Consider the following 16,084-nt stretch of genomic DNA (forward strand, 5'->3'; position numbering starts at 1 on the left):
CGCCCCGCGCCCCGCCTCACGCCATTGGCTGGCGGCTGGAGGGGCGGGGCCGCGCGGGGCTATCCCCCCGCCGCGGGGAGCGGGAGGCAATAGCGGCGCGTCCGTCCCGGCTGCGGGGCCGGTCGGTCCTGGCTGGTCCCATGTGCGGGTCCGTGGGCTCGGGGCGGCTGCTTGCGGGGCTGGGCACCGCGGCATCTCCCTCTGCCTCCCGCCCTCGGCGTGACAGGTGTGGGAAATGGCTCCGTACGCCCGGTGCGGTGCCCGGTGCGGTCAGACGCAGAGGCTTTGCCACAGCTATGCCTGGAGTGCTTTTCTTCTTCCTTTAGAAGCTGTGCTTTCCCCCAGTGCTTTGGGGTTTTAATTCGCTGATGGTTGTTCTGGGCGGGGTTTGGCCTGCCGGTGAGGGAAGCAGCGAGGGGAACCGGAACGGCGTTGTGATTGAAAATGCCCGTTTGCAAAATACGTGCTGCTTATAGATACAAAAAAAGTGATGCAGCAATGCCTGTCTGATTGCAGAAGGGACTTGCATAACGGGAAAACATTGTAGAAGTTAAATAGAAAGTATTATAATTAAATACTTTTTTTTTTTCCCAGAGTCATTGGACTAGTGACTGAAGGCTACAGAAAACCAGCTTAACCGAAGTTATTTTCCAATGAGACAAAGCAGGAGGAAAAGGGAGGCAAGATGAGGCTGGCTTTTCCTTGCTCCCAGGCCACTTCATGCCTGTGTTTCAACCTGATTTTTACAGAGCACTATTCGAAATGTTACACAGCTGGTACATAAGTATGGGAAGTATTTCTTTGTGAAGTCAAGTGCTAATACTGTCAACTTCAAATCTGCCAGAAATCCATTTCTGTCTTTAACCATGTTCCCTGCTGGTGTGTAGAATAAGGATGTGTTATTGCAGTCCTTGCTCTCTCCAGTGTTACAGTCTTCCTCAAACCCGTGCTGGCAGGCAGTGATGACTCTGAAAGGATCTTCCTGATAGTTCCCTAGAGTGCAGAACAGAACAGAAGCAAGTTGGTTCCATGGGAAGAGATCTACAAATGCCTCCTCAGTTCAAGAAGCGGAGTGTTTGGAACTGCAAGAGCCTAAGGTATCTCTAGAAATTCCAGAGGCAATTTTCTGGTGGGAACTAGACATAAAATCTAGTTCTTCTGAATCAGGCAGAATCCCCTACATACTGTCTGGAAAATACTGGAAAATCAAAAGTCTAAACCAAGGGAAAAAAAACAAGGAAAAGGATAGGATGCAGAAGAGAGCAGAGATCTGGGCAGGATCAGAAGTCAAGGTAACCAAACAAAAGGCTCCAGGACAAAAGATAATTTCCAGTAGGAGGTTTTGTAACTTTCTGCATGGTAGATGGGTATTCAGTAGCCCCTCTGAAAGTCGACTGGACTTCATAGCAGTTAATTTAAACCAATAATGATGTAGAAAGTGATTAAGTTTTATTAAGGTTTACTCAATAGTTTTGATCCAATTGATCAGAAGACAGCAATGGAGAGCTTTGTCTGTGGGTTGAGCCACCAACTGCTTAGTGTCTCATGGCTGTTTTTCAAGCTGCCTTGGCTTGCTCCAGCTGCCCCTGTGAGAGACCAAGGACAGGGTATCCCACAAGAATGTGGAGAGCCTCGTGTCAGGAGAGAGGTAAGGCCAGAGCAGAATTTCCCCACCTGCCATTAGAATAGCAAGGCTGTAGGATTTGCTTTGTGACCAAGCTCTGCATTTGCAAGACTAAGCTGTGACCCATCTGTGAGATACTCACAGTTAAATTTCATAATACATCTACATGTTGTTCCTTTACCTCTGAGGAAGAGCTTGCAACAGATGTGGATGCAAAAAGGCAGCTGATTCCAAGCTAATCGCTTCTGCTAGGAATGTTTATCATTGTTATAACTACCTTAAACACCAGAGGTCACTACTGGACACGAAATCTGTGGTGTTAGCGCTCCGAGATCCTTACGTTCTGCAGAGGTCTACATGCAGAATTAGTATTTTCTTATTTAATTAGTGTGTCCATATCATAAGCAGTAGATCTAGCCTGACTATTCGTAGACAGCGTTTTTTGTTGATGCAGGCACTTAGAACATCCTGCTGTCAAGCTGTTAATACCTTCCATTCCAAGATAGAAGAGGTAATCACTGTGAGACGAGAGTTGAAAACTGGCATGTCACTTCACAGATGAACATTTCCCCTTTGTGTGCTCTGCTGAGGGGAGAAGCCTTCTCTAAACATATGGCAGGAGCTGGGTGCTGCCTCCACCTCACTGCATTCATGCATTTGTTGTGTTGCTGGATATTCAGGTTTTGAATGAGCTACCTACCAATGCAAATGCAGTCGAGTTTTAAGTAAGTACTAAGTTCATAGTTGTTCTGTTTTGTCTGTCAGGAAATTCAGCAGAACCTGTCTTAATGGGTATAAATGAAGGAATGTGTAACATAGACACTAATTATTACAGAAAGCACCTTGTATGTATTCAGAAAGCTCATATGATGATACATCATCTCTCTGTTGTGTTTATTTTTCCCTTCCACTATTCGTTTTGGTCGAGGTACTACCTGTACTTATCAATGCAAAAGAGGTAGTTGCTATCAGAGAATAGAATAACCAGAGATTCCAGATAGCTGACTTTGAGAAACAAGACTTGTGCTCTGAAGAATGCATATGTTAAAAGGTTGAACTTGTAAAACACACCAAAATGTTAGAGTTAATTTCTTATGCCAGTAATTCAACTGAAGTGGAGACTCAAACCCTAATTAGTACACTAATAACATCACATTTCAAACTGGAATAACCAGATGACTTTGAGTAGTAAGAGAAATGGTGCAAAAATCAAAATATTGTCAGCTAATATCTGACTAACAACACAAGGCTCTGCTGCAGACTGTGTTCCTTTGTTGAAAGTAACTTAAGAAGTTGAAAATACTTGTGTGCACAGGTTGGTCACAGGATGGCTGTGAATCAGGAATGTGGGGAGGTGATGAGAAAGGCCAGCATGACCAGAGCATGCATCAGGAGGTATTTTAAATAGAGGGAAATAATAATAATGCCATTGTATGATCTTCTAGTAAGCCTTTTCAGAAGTGCATTGTGCTATTTGGGGATAACTGTGTTGGATAAAGATGACCTCATACAAGTGCAAAGAATATCTTGAAGCTTAAATTGCACCATAGATCTTAAATTCTCAGCAAAGCACTCAGTGGTACTTGGATCCCTTGAGAGAGGCAGCTCCTGTCCATACTGACCTAAGCAGGAGTGGACCCCTAACATAGTAACTATTTCACCACCATTTGTGCCATCCCACATCTGAGTGCTTCTAGCAATGGCTTGTCTGCCTCCTGCACTCTAGAGGGAGACCTGAGGGACCTGAGGGAGAGTCTCAGTTTCAGTTTTGCCAAGTTGTCAAGATGTGATACTTGTTCTTGCTGACTTTCCTATTTCTGAAGAAGTGAGCAGTTTGGAAGCACAAGCTCAGGATCGTTCATACCTTAAGCAACAGGACAAGATGGCACATGGGATATGACCCATGCTTTTGCATGACACACAGAAAAAATGCTACGGAAATAAAAAGTATGTTAGTACTATAAATGGTAATTGTAGTCTTCCCACAAACCAGGGCTCCAATGGTCCTCCTCTATTAATTATAGAAGGCACTAGATGAAATGTGGAGTGGCTTTTATTGCTGGAAGTCAGTGTAATGAGAATGTTTCTGAGAAATTTCGTTGGGCAATGTAGAAGTTAAAAAGGGAGTGGAACATCTCCCTTATGAGGAAAGGCTGAGGGAGCTGGGCCTCTTTAGGTTGGAGAAGAGGAGACTGAGGGGTGACCTCATCAAAGTTTGCAAATATGTTAAGGGGGAGTGTCTGGAGGATGGAGCCAGGCTTTTTTCAGTGATGTCCAGGGATAGGACAAGGGGCAATGGGTGCAAACGGGAACACAGGAGGTTCCACGTAAACATCAGAAAAAACTTCTTTGCTGTGAGAGTGACAGAGCCCTGGGACAGGCTGCCCAGAGAGGCTGTGGAGTCTCCTTCTCTGGAGACATTCAAAACCTGCCTGGACACGTTCCTGTGTGATGTGCTCTGGGTGATCCTGCTCTGGCAGGGGGGTTGGACTAGGTGATGTTTCCAGGTCCCTTCCAACCACTAAGATTCTGTGATTCTGTGATGGGAGGATGGCTCTATGGATACCTTTCCCTCGCGTAGAGAGGATTTGGCTGAGGGACAACCACTCGTTTGTCCTCATCTGTTTTTCATCCTTTGGGCTTGTCTGCGTCGGGTAGGCATGGAAAGAATATTCTGGAGGAAATCTAAAGTCACAGCCAAGTGTGAGGTGGATGGAGAATGGCTTGTCCTCCAGGTTGTGTGCTTTTGTCTCATACCCTGAAGGAGCATGCATATACTACCTCTTTTGCCCTGGTATCCAGTAATACTCCTGGCAAATTATCTTAAGTGGGATCCTGTCTGGGAAGTAAAGCATGCAAGCTCAAAAAGCAACTGATTTGTAGACAAAATCCTTAAATGTCACATTATGGGGTAAGATTAAATCTGTAGTAAGACCTCTTATGGAATTGATTATAGTGAAAAGTCTGCAAGGATTCTGTTTGGCATCCTGAGATCACTACATCACATACAGGCCTAAGAAGCTGTGAATTTGCCAGTTGTTTTGGGTTTGGTTTTTTTTGTTGTTGTTGTAGGATGGCAGGAAGAAGGGGTGAAGGCAGAGGCAGGTTTTTAACAATATGGCATTTTAAAAGTATTGCCACAATACTTGGTCCAAATGAGGATAGTTAAGGGAAGAAGGACCATGCTGACAGCTGTGTACACAAAGTTACCAAAACAAAAACTTGACAGGACATAGTGCTGCTGTTAGACATACTGTGAGCTGGGTGCTAGACATCCAAGCTTCAGTGTAAGGTGTTAGTTTCTTTTTGGAATTCTGGCTCTTCCGCTTTGTAACCCATCCAAAGGACTAGGCCCTGTTGGCTAAACAAAGGGCAGCTACTTATGAGTGTAAATGGGGTGAGGCCAGAGGTGGTGGAAGTGATCTTAACATTTTTCTTGTCCTTTGGTTCTACAGAATTGTGGTGCTCATTTATGGCTGCAGAGGGTTTTCCATTGTAAAAGCTAGCATATATGTGAAATACATTTACATATCTTCTTTTCTTATACCCCTTTAATGCACAAATCAAAACATCCATTCAAGCAGTGCTTCTAAAGGCTATGACATCAGTCTTGACCGTATGCAGTGTTTTCCAGCCAAGCCTGAGTCAGTTCCTCAAGTCTTTGAGTCTGTATCCTGGGAGACTGAGTTGGGAGATTTGGCTCTGACAATATGCATATGAAAGTCCAGCCCAAGCTACGAGAGACTGTAAACAACCAAAGGCCCAGTGGTTGCTTCTAATAATAATAATAAGTCTGTGGAGTTCCTCCAAACACTGCCAAATCCCTGGCCTGAAGGGTAGGAAGCTTCTCTGTATGTTATTTATTTCAAGCTGCATGGTTTGCTGATTGTTATAAAGTTAACCTGAACCAGTGGTGTTTGCACTGGGCTATCTCATATTGCTGCAGGGAATTTTCCCCAGAAGCAAAGGCCTGGCCCTACAAACACAGGGCACTCCTCTCTGTTCTCACCACACTCAGTCAGCAATCCATGCAAATGAGCAGGCTGATTCACTCATCTGAAGATGTGTATTTTTATAGTGTGTCACAGATCATGGTGAATAATGAGCACTGAGCAACAGGGTACAATGCCAAGCTGAAATGCTTAATAGCCATCGAGAGTATCCCTGGGGACCTGTTGGTGTGAGGAAGATCTGGCACAACCCATGTGTGTACTACATAAGTAGGATCTGGATTCCACTCCCATTTGTGCTCTGGTTTGTCTGATCCAGAAGCACTTTGACTTACGTCAGTGCAGTCGTGTGAGTGAAGATACATCTGCATCTAAAACAATGCTGATGTGTTCATGAACTTTGGTGTATAAAGGGTTATGCCAACTCATTAATAAAGACAAAGTTATTCAGGGAAAGGAACAATCTCTTGAGAGACTACAAAAACCTGAGCCATTTTAACAGAAGTGTACACATACAAATAACATTCTGTTCAGGCCAGCTGCTCTGCAAAGGAGTGATGGTTAACTACAGTTAGCAGAGACCATCAGTCACCAAGGCAGCTCTCCACCATTTCTGTGTTATTTCATTTTAAGAATACCTTCAGAAAAAAAGTTCCTTAAGAGAAGTTGACTTTGCAGTAAGGCATGAAAAGAACCTGTAAGGGTCAGGACCTTCAAAAAGAGAGGAGAAAAATCAGAGCTTTTAAAGAGGAGCACTGTTAACATAGGTGAGCTTCTGTAATGTTTTCAAGCCCTTTGAAACCTGAAGTATGATTTTTCTTTCTCAGTTTTAGGGACCAGGAGTGAAGTAAAAGGTAAAACAAGGATTTTTCAATGGCTGACGATGATGAGTCATACAAAAAAAAAAAAATCCTCATTATTTGTTTTTTTATCAGAACCCTCAAAAGAGCAGTTTTCATTCTGCACTGCAGCTTCTAGCCACCTGCTTGTGTATAAATGCAATTAATCTGTCCCACAACTTTCTTGTTTCTCTACAGGCTTATTTCAGTGGTCATTCAAAGACATGAGAGCTGCTTTAGAATTCAAGTCCCCAAAAGTTTCTCTTGAAGAAAAGACCAACACTACAGCCTGAAAAGTTAAAATTAAAGATGGTAAAATCAAAGTTGGTTTCAGAGTTCTTGTAGCACCTTATGTGTAGCTTTTGATGATGTGTAACTTTCACAGGCATAATCAAATACTGCTGTTACAACTGGTACCAGAATGTGAGCATGTCTTTCTAGCTTTACAGAGTTCAAGAAGGAAACCATTACAGCTTCTACTAAGGATCATAAACTGTGTGCAGTAGGAGAATTGTGTGGATTAGCTTAGTCAGTCATGGAAGTAGGACCTATTCCTACGGTTTACCATGAAGAGATGCCTTCTGTAGGTAGGGGTGAAGGTCAAGTGGAACATTGATAAGCATGGCATCTCCAAAAAAAAGATACTGGAGAATACAGTTCCTGTGCATGCCCTTTGCTTGCTGTAGCATATTGCTAATGCTGTATTGTGCCTGCATGCTTGTGTGTGGGAAGAAGCTCCCTGCAGGCAGGGAAGGAAGATGAGGCTCTCTATTCCCTATCTCATTCTACATCTATAGGTTGATTCAGCCACTCCAGAGCTTCTATTAACTTCTGTCCCACTAACAAGGAGGGATCTAGTTTTCCTTTCCCTCTCAAGCTACAAATACATTCAGGCAGGAGCTGGCCTTCATTACTTCTTCCAACTCCTAAGTACAAGACACAGTGAAGCTAAGTGAACCTTTGCTACAGAATCCTAAAAGGTTGCATGGGTTTAGAAGGTGATGGACACATTAATAGATCAACAACTATTAAATGCAAGACAGTGTCTCTGCTCACAAAGTCCCTGAGCCACAAACTGTTGGAGAGCATTTTCTGCAGAAGCACTGGTAGGTACTTCTCTTCCTTAGGCCTTCAATCTTTGGCCATGGGATAGAGACAGGATATGCAGCTGGATGAGCTTTTGGTCTGACCAGGTTCTTATGTTTTTCTTTTCTTTCTGGTCAAGTGAATAATAACAATGAGTAAGCTTAGCTTTGTGAAGTTTACAAGTTTCATAAAATCACTTCATATTTTAATTGCATAAAATCCCTTGCCCCAGGGGCTGTATCTGTGATCCCTAAGAGAATACACATTGCAGGTGACAGAGTGAAGCCCTACTAGTCAATCGTGTTGATGGGATAAAAACTACCATCATAACTGAGATTGCAATGTGATATTGCCTGTGTCAGCAGAGAAACTGGTACTGCTGGGATTTATTTTCCCTGTGAAGACTGAGATAGATGCATCAATCAATAGTTGGGGGGGATAGCTGAAAGTATTTGAAAGCCAGGGCTTCAAAAATGAGAAGAAAACCGATAACTTAAAGGAAATAAATTTCTAGAAAAAGAGGTGACAACCTGGAATACATGCATATGCACACACATACTCTCAGAAAAAACTAATTGTGTTTTGTATACTGCAGAGTCAAAGAATGAACAAGATTGACCTACCCTGTTTCTTAGTGTTTAGTATTTTTCTTATGTTCTTCAAGAAGCAGACAGACAGAAAGGTCAGGGGTTTTTAACTATGTCTCCTCTGACTATTTCAGTAAAGAGAAAATACAGAATACTTTTGCTTCACAGCAAGCTACTCCTAATTGTATCTTATTTAATCATTACTTTTAAAGTAGCCAAAAACGTCCATTCTGTTTGCTTATTAAAATACTTGATTAATTATTTGATTATTTTGATTAAGGAATTAATTTTTACATGTAGACCATAAATGAAGTTCAAGAAGGTGTAGCAATGCTTTCAATTTACTTTAGAAAAAACAGGTAATTAATTTAGACTTAGACGAATGGTAGAAAATTACAAATTTGGATGTCAATGTGAATACATTTGGTAAAATTAGTTTACTGGTTTGATAATAATAATAATAATTAGGAAAATTTCTAACCTTTGGGTCTATCTCATCAAAACATGCCATGACTGGTCTTTCCTTTCCTTAATTTTTTCCCAACATGTTTTAACCACACTTAGAACATTACCAAAAGCTTACAGAATAGCACTGTCCTTGAATGTGAAAGATTTCCATTCAAGTTTGATTGTCAGGACACATGTCCTGTCAAAAAGGCTGTTTAGAGTACCTGTCAATGACTTTTTGTGAGCACTTCTTGGCTTTACCTTAATTTTCAAATGCACCTTCTTTTCATATGATGGAATTCCAGGTTTCTGTCCAACCCTACACATGGAGCTTCATTAATTCAAGCAGGTGAAATCTCTGCTGCTACTTTGTAGAACACAAGACTTTTTCTGATATGAGCAGTCAATAGAAGGAAAAGATTAGTGATGATTATTTTTTGTGAGTAGCACGTGCTAGATCATTAACAATTTCATTATCAACATCACAAATTATTGTAGAGAAAACAAAACTGAAACAAAGCCTTGGAAGATATATATGAGTTATTTCTATAAGCCAAACTTTGTTTTCAAACATGCTAAAAGTTATTTAGGGGAATATCCTTTTTTAAAAACACGAACACTACAATAACAAGAAACCTCAACCTTTTATCACCAAATGTATGTGCAAATCTCCAAATGCAGTAGAACAAATCTATCCAAAGAGATCCACTCGGAATAACTGGTATAGATCTTTAAATCAATTATTTTATCACCTCTTAGACATCCTTAAAATTGTATTTGTATTATTTCACATTCTGCTTTATAATACTGACAATTTCTACTTAAATTAAAAAGAAAAAGTACAAAAAACATTAGTTGTCTAACTTACCTATGCAAGCAAATTCTCTGATATCCAGTCCTCTACTAAAGTGAAGGTAATCATGAAGTGGCTCCCTAGAGAATAAATCATTAGGAAATAAGTACTTTCTAAATGCTTATGCTCTCTGTAGTAAAATTACCATACCTTGTTTCCCATAAGCAAAATTTTCTGCAACTCAAAGACAAGCTTAACAAACTAGGCTATTTGAAAAGTAAATGTTAAGATGCAGAGTCATCCCATGTTTTTTTCAAGTGTTACAGATTTGAAGTGATGGCCACGCATAGAATTTTCATTGTAGTAATCTTAATCAGCACTGAGCTTTAGTTCTGAGCTACAATTATTTGAAGTATGAGCCCCCCTCAGTGTTCACAGTGTTATCCTGTCCTGCCTTCTCCACACATGGGGCTTCACACTGCATACCAGAGATAGGCTTCAGTCGCAGCTAGCACAGTATTGTTTCCATTGCTGCTTTAAGTTGTGTGTTTCTGTGCTGTGGGAAACAACTGTTACGTTGTTTTTTATACCCTGAGGTGACTCATATTTCTTTGTCAAATGGAGAAAACGTTACAGATGGAAATGTGGACTATAACTGTAGTAGTTTTTCAATATTGTTTTTTCCCAGTTTGATCATAGCTCATGAGTGTGACAATTTGGGTGATGCATGTGTCATCCTTCTCCAGTAGCATGCTTTTCTCCATGCACATTTTATCTGTGGAAATCTACAGCTGGACTGTTCCATCATACGTAAACCTTAGACTTCTAAAGGGAAAATTTTAGCCTCATTTTTACTACAGTCAGTAGGGAAGATCCTTACTGACTGGTAAATGTGGTTGCTAGAAACAATGGGGAAAAACCCTTCATTCTTTGGGTGTTCCTTGGTTAAAATTTTCCTCCTTTACAAGTAGGTAAGTTTAAAGCAGAGGGCCTTTTTTTTTTTTTCTGGATGGAGCATAAAAACTTTAAAGAGGTATGTGCCATTCCCCTGGATTCTCATGAGAGAAAGGGAGGGGAAGGGAGGAGACAAAGCAACTTCTAATAGGTTATTTTAGTATATTTATATATGTAGCCACGCAGAAGTCCCTGCTGCTAACTCACTTACCTAGGACAAAAGAAGTGTCAGAGACACTAAAAGTAGGTCAGAGCACACGAGCTTGTACGTGCCTGCCAGAGAAGGCTTTGCAGGTAGATGAAGATACTGAAAAACACATGGTCAACAGAAGCCCCACAGTTATTCTGTGTGCAGGACCACTTTGAAGGGTCCTACTTGACTAGCTGCTATCTAGATTCTAACTTTCCAACCACATCCCAGTTTCAAAGAGGACAGAGATCATTCTTTGCAAAGGGATGACTTGTGTATTCTGGTCAGTGGGCAGACAGCATAGGCTGACTCACCTGGATAATAAAGATTTGCAAGCCCATTAGGCATTATGTCTCTATTTAGTGGGCTCACAGGCATCTGGGAGGTCACTGTTTTTTCTTCTTGACTCTTCAGCCTGTAAGGAAATGAAATGAAAATAAAATGCCCTGTCTAATCCATTGCCCTTTCTGAGATCAGTATTTATCAGGATGTTTTTAAAGCTGGTGATGTAACCCCTGCCTAGAAACCACACTTAAGGTCTACACCCATATCAGTTCAAGACGTTAATTTAGGTGGGTGACTCATCCTGACAGCCCTTCTAAGCTTTGTTTGATAGCCAGCAAAAAACCTCTTTAATCCATTTGCTCCAGGGTTTCTGACAGAGTGGACTGTAGTCCTAAATCAGAAACTATACGATTGGAGCTAACCTACCACCCTCATTCCACCTCTGTTGTAAAAGTAATCAGTGATTCAGGCTGATCCAAGGCAAATCTTAGCCCACCTTCCTAAACTCCTCCTGTTTAGCTGTGCTGATAGCTCACACAGAACCTATTTTCTTCCTGCTCTCACCAACGTCCATAGCCACCAGGCTGACATTTGATTTGCCACTTGAGCATGACTGTTTAGTCATGGATCTGGGACACCGTGAGAAAGCTAGCTCTCCAGTGTTGATAACAACCTGCTTCTCTACTGGGTAAGGCTCATTCGCATAAGGTCAGACCAGAAGTTCTGGGGCAGGTTCATCATTCTTGTCCCTCCGGTATGAGCAGAAGCGCTCATGCGTTCCTAGATGGGCAGGTTTCCACAGCACAAGAGACAACAGCTGCTGTAGTGTTCACCATCTGCTTCTAACTGGCTTTGCACACCCCTTCTCTGTTCTGCCCATCCACTGTTAAGTTGTTTTCATGGAAGTTCAAAGGCCTCGTGTCTCGGAGCAGCTGCTCTATGACACAGCCTCTGCTGGGAGGACTTAAGAGACAGGCACAAAAAGGAACAGGGAGCTGGCACACCTGAGCTTGTGTGTGCAAGACAGGAGAGGTTAAAATAATGTCCAAACACCTTTAAAGGGAGGGGAAAAGGGGAATATGGGATATTGCAGGCATGTTGGCTTCATGACAGATGAACTAATGAAAAAAGCTTGGATTCATCAATAAAATTGTAGATGCAAATATAATTAATCTGTCAGCCTGGTTTAGTGAGGATGACAGGACTTTCGAACCTGTTGCTCCTTCTCATAAAAGTCTGTCTGATAAAGGCAACTGTTTGTTAATTGCCATTTATTATTTTTATAGGTGATCTAAACAATTGTCTAGCCTTTGTATGGTAAAGTTTTCAGCTTGTGTGTCTTTATATGCAAGTTTAACAATGTAATAAATATTCCCTAGACTCATAGATTGTTTTGGATTGGAAAGGGCCTGAAAGATCACCTAGTTCCAAACCCCCTGCATGGGTAGGGACACCTGCCACTAGACCAGGTTGCTCAAAGCTCCATCCATTTTGGCCTTCAACACTTCCCAGGAGGGGGCATTTATGTGTTATTAACAAATACTGTGGCATGACCACAATAATTGGAATGATGGTGACCATTTAAAAATTCTCGTCTGTCCAAACAAGTTTGACTTTGTGTTTTGACTTGTTTCTACCTGAAAAGGAAATATTGAGCAAAATGAGTCTGTAACAATTGCTTCCTTGTTTCTGTTGGCCAAGTGGGCAGAAGTCATGCAGTGGACCTGTGGAGAGTGCAGCTCCTGATGGCTGCCATTTCACTGAAACTCCTGGTCATGAAGTTTTGAATAGTCCCCAGATCAGAAGAAATGAAACCAAGGAAAAAAAGGCAGGCAGGAAAGGAAATATAAATAAATACTTCTACAGAGATGTAAGCAAGAAGTGTAGCAAAGACCTAGTTGACAATACAGTCTACTCTGCAGTAATGAAACGTCCACTACACGTTTCAAAGTAGCAGTGCTAGAAAAGTATACATCCTGTTGATGTGCTTCACTGAACTCCAGGTGGAGTTGGTACAAATGGAGCTACTTGGTGATTATTCTGTCAAAGCTTCTTAAACAACATTTTCATTACTGTCTGAAAGCCCTGAAAGTCAGTAGCACAATTAAAACATGCACTGAAAACTGACTTTCAAAGGACCAGAGCTGAGCTCAAGCAAAACCTAAAGTGCTGTTTGAAACTTGCCCTAAACTTGTTCTTTTGGAATAAATATAGAAAGCTGTTTAAATGTTAATAATTTATAAATCATTGAGTAAATAGTAGGTGTGTGTTTTAAAAATAATTGTTAGCCTTACTCTTCCCTTCATTTCATGTTGCCACACCTGTAAGAGCCATGCTGTTACTGACAAAGCTTGTATTTCCACTTTATTGTTAGGTTTGCTGCTAGACTGGCGAGCCCAGATTGGACAGTGCAGACATTTTTATCATCGAAATACGCAACAAATCTTCCTGCTCAAAACCTGTATGTTATTCCTGCAGTCTTTACCTAAAATGGCAGCAAAAGTAGTGTGATGACATGGGCTTTACCCTGCCACCATTGAAAGTAATGACAGAACTCTTGACTCTGCATAAAGACGTGTTCACATTAACCAAGTTGCATCTTGATGACATCTACATTTTCCGTTCGCAGTTAGCAAAGGTTTTCAGGTTGTTTTTTTGGTTTTACTTCCTATGGAGCCTAAGTCCATCTATACAATTTCTTCTCTAGATGTGCATATTTTCTCCTTCTAATAAGCAGGAAGCATTGAAAAGCCAGAGGAAAAAAAGGCATGCTTTATCGTTCCAAACTCGACACCAGTCCTGACACTCAGATTAGCAAGATGCTGCCAATTATGTGATCAGCAGCATCTTGTGTCTGCGTGGGCAGTAACATCTTCTGTCACTGAATTTTGAACTCTTGACTCCTTCTCTGAGTTGAGATATGGTACACCTCCTTTTCCCAACCAGGTCTTGGCACCTTGCTGATACCTTTGCTAAAAAACCCTCATTTTTTGGTAAGGGACACTCTGTACTAGAGAACATCTGGTCTACTTTGTTAGGCTATACTTAGAGAGGAGATTATTTTTCATTATAATGTATCTGCTTGCATGACAGAAGAACATTGTTAACAGTCTGTGACTAACCATGTTGCAGTGAGCATTCAGATAATCTATTTAGAATTAGGTCTGTATGGCTGCATGGTAGTAAAAATGTTTGTATCAGTATTTCTTGTTTACTGATATTGATCCTTTCTGTATTTGGATATTCAGTATGTTTTCAATAGACCCAGCTAACTCAGGACCATTTGCATTAAAAAAACCCTAAAAAAATAAAAGCAACCAGAGGTGGCCTGTGTGATAGGATCGTGTAAACAGCCTGAGGAATTGTGTGGGAGTTTGCAAACAGGATGCTCTGCCGTTACTACAAAGGAGACAGGCACTCGTTTTTCCCTTCTGTGCCTCAACCTGTGATCTGTGCAGTCTGGAGAGTGGCTGTGACTGCTTTCACACTGAAAACTACATCTGTAGTTACAGAGAGCTTGAAAGATCTCCAGTGAGCTCTAAGAGCACAAACTTTATCAAAACCGAGTGAATGTGTCTCCTCTGTAATCCATCGTTTTCCTACTTAGAAATATTGGGATGTTAGATGATTCAGCATGACACACAAAACCCCTCAATGAACTGTCAGGATATCGATACCATTTTTCTTGCTTGGCTGTATATAAATTACAAATTTTGTGATTGTTAATGTTTGAAACTTCCAGGAGACTCAATATGGCTGAAAAATACTGGAGTATGGAATTAAAAATTGGCTGCTGCTGTTTTTGCTGTAGGTGAGAAACAAAAAAATTGTTCTTAGCAATAGCATCTGTTTTTATTTTGCTGTGCAACTACACGGGAAACATCTTGTACCTAGAAATATCGTATTTGGTCTTTTAAAAACATTAATATTAGAAGATGGTTAATGTAAAAGATTACTCTAGATATTATTCATTAAATACATGGCATTTTATGCTTTATGAATTTAAATACCAATTTGAATGTTTCTGATGTTTTCGGTGGGCTCCAGTAGCAAAAGGTCTCAGGTCTAACCTAATTAATCATTACAACATGGTTGCTAGGGATTCCTGACTCTTGGACACAAAGCTGAGGCACAAAATCATCTGATAAAGGCCAAAGAATGAGTCAACAGCACACTTCAGATGGGAACTCGAAGTTCTTGCTTCCTGGTTCCATTCTGAATCATAAATTAACTTGTGAGTACTAAAGTGAAGAAGGAGGTCAGTAACAATTTAATTACTTTTAGGCCTCTCACGTTCCTTCCTGTGCTGTGGAAGATGTAAAAGCTTTAAACCCCTCAAAGGCTGAGATCATCCGATACGGATTTCTAATGCAGAAATGCCAACTGGAAATTAAATAGAAGTATTAATAGGCCATAAAGGCACAGATGGTGGTGCCATTGTTAAAAAAAAAAGAAGGTTAATTCTCAAACCTGCTTCCCACTAGTCGGGCTGGGGATTCCCACATCCCGGCAGGCCTGCCCTGCGGCCGCCTCAGGAACAGCCTGCAGCTCTCCTGGAACCTTCCTGTTGACATTTCAGACGTGGAAATCTCACTTTTCCTTAAAAAGATGAGCTTTTCATTTCTGTGGCTTCAAGAGAAAAAATAAAATTAAAAAAAAAAATAATAAAAAGGGATGTGACTCATCTGATTGGGGAAATGATCTTTTCCCTGGAGCAGCAGCTGAGGGAATGGCCAGAGCCTGCCCTGGGATGGGATGGGATGGGGGGGTGCTGCATCTCTTGCCCCCTGCCCTGCAGGTCTCTGGGACCTTCCTGGGATCTTCCTGCTGCTCGATCCCATCTCAGCTGGGAATGGGGAATGTGGTGGGAACGGGGGTCACCAGCCTCCAGGCTTGTGTCCCTGCACACCGAGCAGCGCTTTGCTGAGCTTCCCTGCCTGCTCTCAGCCGAGGAAAGAAGAAGAAGAAGAAGAAAAAGAAGAAGAAGAATAACAACAACAATAATAATAAAGCAAATAGCGACCATTTAAAACGGAGTTTTGTCACAGACCGTGGAGAAACTCCCATCTCCTCCGTGGCTGTGAAGCACACCGTGGGGTTCTACCCCAACGGCTCTGCCGGCAGCGACAGCAACAGGAAGAAACCAGCCGAGAAAGGCCCTCCACCCGACATGAGGCGCACGGCGAGGCTGCCGGGAGCGGGCGGGGCCGGACCCCGCACCGGCTCCCGCACCCCGCGCAGCCCCGGGCCCCGCGGGGCTCCCGCCGAGCGGGGCGCTGCGCTTGCCCCGTCCCGCCCGCAGGGGGCGCCCGGGAGCCGCGCCACGTGA

General features: G+C 42.0%; 1 long non-coding RNA gene across 1 annotated transcript; it reads left to right on the forward strand.

Moving 5' to 3' along the window:
- Positions 1-98: 98 nt before the first annotated feature.
- Positions 99-14,762, forward strand: LOC127386737 (uncharacterized). Its single transcript, XR_007889960.1, has 4 exons — positions 99-226; positions 595-1,097; positions 6,612-6,725; positions 13,130-14,762. It is a non-coding gene; the product is annotated as an uncharacterized LOC127386737 (long non-coding RNA).
- The last annotated feature ends 1,322 nt before the right edge of the window (positions 14,763-16,084 follow it).

The sequence above is a fragment of the Apus apus genome, chromosome 6 (genome assembly GCF_020740795.1).
Source record: "Apus apus isolate bApuApu2 chromosome 6, bApuApu2.pri.cur, whole genome shotgun sequence".
In the NCBI taxonomy this organism is placed as follows: Eukaryota; Metazoa; Chordata; class Aves; order Apodiformes; family Apodidae; genus Apus; species Apus apus.